The sequence below is a fragment of the Condylura cristata genome, unplaced genomic scaffold (genome assembly GCF_000260355.1).
Source record: "Condylura cristata isolate star-nosed mole 26May11 unplaced genomic scaffold, ConCri1.0 scaffold00006, whole genome shotgun sequence".
Lineage (NCBI taxonomy): Eukaryota > Metazoa > Chordata > Mammalia > Eulipotyphla > Talpidae > Condylura > Condylura cristata.
In genome coordinates this window covers 57,839,287-57,844,245 of record NW_004567107.1, presented here as the reverse complement: position 1 = coordinate 57,844,245, position 4,959 = coordinate 57,839,287, and the positions used below count along the sequence as shown (strand labels likewise).

At 30.1% G+C, this 4,959-nt stretch overlaps 1 pseudogene; it reads right to left on the bottom strand.

Moving 5' to 3' along the window:
* Positions 1–4,252: 4,252 nt before the first annotated feature.
* Positions 4,253–4,693, bottom strand: LOC101624166 (annotated as a pseudogene).
* Between the last annotated feature and the right edge of the window lie 266 nt (positions 4,694–4,959).

Sequence of the window (4,959 nt, the reverse complement as noted above, 5' to 3'; positions counted from 1 at the left end):
ATTTCCCCTTGCTCTTTTGGGGATAAGTTCAAGTGTTAATAAGAGACAGTAGTCATTAAATCATCATTTATAAGGCATCAGTTGTTTTCCTAAATTAGTATTCCCTAATGTAGAGGAAATTAATAGTGACAATGAAATTGAGTTGTGCTACCTATGCATTGGGAATACTTACTGGAACAATATTTCCCATTGGCCAAGATTCATAGTTTGGCTACTTCATCATTCAAATATCATAAAGGAGTAGCCCTTCTTTCACACAAGGCAAATGAGCAACAAAAATATGAAAGGTGCAGTGAAGTATCTGTTTAAAAACATCAAAAATTGTTCTCTATACTAAGATATATGTAAAACAGATCCCCCAAAATGTTTGAGCTTTTTTTGAAATACCATGATCTTATTTTATTTCGGTTGCTGGCAAAGAGTGAGTTGTATCTTCTTTACTCTTAAAATATTCTGTTGAAAATATCTACTGAGAAATAATTTTAGGAAAATTGTGACTGAATGCTGCTTGATATTTTGCATCAATTAAACATGTTTACTCTTGTTTTGGTGAAAAAAATTTACACTGTGTTAGAATAACAACATATTGTGAAAGTTCAAAATGGTAATATCTCAGAAACATATTGCCAGATAGTGTTTAAAAATAGTTGCAAGAAATGGAAGAGCTTTGAAAATAACATCTTAAACAGACATTACCTCACTTATTCAGATATACTGGACATTAAGCATCATCATTTAGAAATACACTTAAAACCTCAACAAAACCAAATATTGCATTACTATTTTGTATGTATGTTTTATTTAATTCAAAACCTCCTGGAATAGGGCTAGATTTTTTAGATTTATGGGAAACATGGACTTCTTCTACCTCAATTGTCAAGTAGGTCTAGTTTGCTATCAAAATACATCAGATGAGGCAGCTATTTCTGCCTGCTTGTGTCTATATAATCATCATTTACTTTCATTTCTCTTTTTCTAGTAAACCTACGGTTCTGGATCTAACACATATGTATTTCATATGAGCAAGATAGGCAGATTTTTATCACCAGTGAAGTTTATTTGTTTCTAATTGGGATTGCACTGAGCAGGGAATTCATGGGATGAGTTTCTGTGAAAAATAACTTAGTCATGGCATTATAAAGTACACTGTTTCAAGTGTCAAAATATTTATGCAATATGTTACAAGTATTCTTAGGCAAACGAATTTCAGTGAATATAAATTATATAAACACCATTAAGATTTTGCTAATAATATTTGTGAAAGTATTTACAGTCCAAAATATAATACTATAGCCTACATAATTTCATATAAAATGATTAAAATAACAAAACCATTCATTTTAAAAATCATTCATTTTAAAAACAAAATCATTTTGTCTAGGTGGTGATTGTTCTATGGGGTTTTTCCTTTCCTTTTTTTTCTTGAAGATTAACAAAATAAATTTCTATATATGACATCTTACACTCTTAGTTCTTTGAAATGATTTGATGACAACTTATTACATGTCTTCATACTTCAGCCATCAAAAAAAGGCCTAAAATGTGTGATTAATTTATTAAACTATAAAGAGGTATTTAATGTAATTTTTTAAAGCCATGTTCAGTAACATGTGGGAAAAATTTGCAACATTCATATCCTACATCATTTCTAGAAACATAGTATTATATAGATAGAAACTTTTCATTATTTGATAAAATTATTAATTTTATGTACAAGCAAACAACTTAGAGAAGCGAAGTTATTCAAAGCTAGTTATTATCAGAGATCCCAGGAATCATAGATTTCGAGTTACTTGGGATAACGATTGATACAACACACTTTATTTTCAATTATGTGAGGTTTAATACTAGGTACAGATATACTCCTTACCATCTCTCAGTTCAAATAAATATGGTCTCATATTGTCTCATCCATGAAATTTACCATGTTATCAAATCTTCCTTTTATTGATGAAAAACTATTAAGAAAGTAAAAGCAATTTGTTCTTTCTCTAAGGCTTCGAGTGACTACTCTGAAAAACTTTATGTTTTCTAGGCAAGTTGAACTAGATTTTGAAGTAAGACATTGCTCAAATTTATCTGAGAACAAGATTGAGTCTCAGTAAGTCTGTGCAAATGTGAAACGAATCCCTTACACACAAGTTGTAGTTGCTAAAATAATTCATGTCAGAAATCCAGATCATATTTCATGTTTTTGACATATTTCAGTGTATAATGTATAATGATACTTTAGCTAGACTTCAATACATTTATTGAGGTATAATGACACATAATTATCTGTGCATTAATATACATGCAAGTATGAAGCCATCAAAATTATTGAAATAATGAGTATTTCCATCAACCTAAAAAGTTCCCTTATGGTTGTTGTAATCCTTCTGCCTGATCATCCACCCACTGCTGGTCCCCACACTGATAATTTTTCTATCTTCCTGAGGTTTTGACCCTTTAATCATTATAAAATGTTCCTGTTTCTCACAAATAAAACTTGTATCTTAAAGTTATTTTGCATAACAGGTTAATTATTCTCTTCATTTTATTTTCACTACTTTATTTTTTTACACACAATATTAAAAGGTGCTTGTTATCACAAACTATTAGAGTAATAATTTTTTTTGGCAAAATGTAGAAAAGTGGTTCAATTTTATCTCTATTTCCTTTCATATCATTTTGTTGTCTTTGTTATATATATTAGATTTAGATGTGGAAATTCAAACATGAAGTATTATAAAATGCTTTGTCCAAACTTGTCTCTATTAGAGAGTAATGGGAATTATATGTCTATTTAATATTTTATAGTAAGCTACATAAATAACTCGTATTCCCCTACAAATTTGAATAATTATCTGGTTCATTTGTTTTAGTCTAAAAAATTTCCTTTATTAATTCTTGTCAGAGAGATATGCTAGCCATGAATCCCTGCATTCATTGTTTTTTAGGGAATGTCTTTATTTCACCATCATGTTGTAGGGTAGTTTGCCTGGACATAGAATTCTTGATTTTCTTTTTCCTTTAGATTACTTCTATTATTTTATTGAATTCATTCTCATCTCTACTTGTTTCTGATAAGCAATCTTATTAAAGTTCTTTGAACATGAATGTTTAAAATTCTCTGGAGGATTACAATTTTTGTCTTTGTTTTCCAATAATTTGTTTATGAGATGTCTATGAGAGGATTTTTTTTTAATTTCCTCTATTTTTATTGTCTTGTTTGAATAGAAGAGTCTCTATTAAAGACGAGTCTCTATTAAAGTTATCAAATAAAGAATTTTTCTAACATTATTAAAAGTTTTTTTCTGACTTTCCCCTTTCTCCTGTCTTTTTGATTCTAATTGCAGATGTTTTGGTGCACTTGATGGTCTTGCACAGACTTCTGATTCTCTGATCATTATCCCCTTTTTCCATTCTGATATGCATAAAAGGTGATATATTTTCTGTTGAGTCATTGATCACATCATTGAGCATTATATTACCTACTCCAACTTTATTGAGTCTCTTCAATCTTGTAAGAGAAGATGTTAGTCTTTATGAAGGTCCCAATATGATTTGGGGGAAAAAAAAAAAAAACCCTTAGCAACTGTACCAATTGTACTGAGAAAAAAATGGGTTCAGAACTAAAAAAAAATAACAAAAATTCTGTTCTTAAAAGTTAGTGGGTTTACAAGGACAACTATTTATCATACTACTCATAGTATACTTGATTTTTGGTGTCAGTAGAGTTTTTTTGTTTTGTTTTGTTTTGTTTGTCTGAAAGTCCTGTCTCTTTAACTTCCTTTAGATTCTTGGAAAACTTTTATTCAGTGATGGAGTGATGGTGCCATTAGAACAACTGAGCCATCAACTTGAGAATCAATTTAGAACTTTTTTAATTACCTGCTTTGATATTTTTCAATTATTTGGATTTTCTCTGCATTATTTCCCTGATTTTACCAGATTTTGTTGGTATTGCAGATATCAGGAAGTTTATCTAAGTTCTGGGTACATTTTTTTTTTTCAGGCTTTGACATGTTATTGAACAAATTTCAGTAAAAGGCAGTTTTTATTTACAAAATTTAATATGTGTTTGGGGACTTTCCAAACCACTTTGCCCCAAGTTAAGATAACCATAAATCCTGTTTATTTATTTTCTTATTTCCTATTTGCATACAAAAAACAATTTTGTTTCACATTCATGTGTATACCATTACTGTAAATGACAAACTCTCTCTTACCTATCCATGACTAAATATAAAGGCAATTTAAAAATTATAATCTAGATTTGTTTAATCTTAAAATGTAATCCAATAAGGCTAAACACTAAATATTTCAGGTCTTGTACCAAATTGTATATCACTTGAAGGCCATTAGGATCCTTTCACTAATTTACATCAATAAAATAATCTATTTTTGATGTGGTAAAAGAAATGTGCTCATCTTCAACTACAGTGTCAACCTCCTATTAGCCAACCCTGTCAGGAGGAGGCTACAAGCATCATCTTATTGTGTAAATTCACTGTCATCAGTAATTCTTTTCAGTTCTTCCATTATATTGCTATGTACATATGCCTCTTTTCTGATCGTGGCATAATTTTTGTAATTGCTGTTGGCATATGTAAGCTTTCCATACATCCAAAACTCACACTCCAGAAACTTATATCCAAAGTTGCCTTTGTTCCCTAATTAGTAGCAAGAAGAAATTATTGGCAATTGCCATTTTGGGTACAAGAAAGGCCTTGCCAATGTGACATTTTTATTCAAAGGAATATTCTTGAGTTTGACCTTGAATATACTTCACTGGAAACACTTTGCTCTTTTTGACCTTACTTTTATTATTTGTTAGAGTGCATTCTGTGTAACCACCACAAAGTCATGTGAATCATGTGATTTTCCAGTCTAACGTGTGAGAAATAGGTGAGCATTATTTATAGGCCTACACTGTTAAAATTTTTCTGAAGGCTTTCTCCCAGGACATTGGTGTTT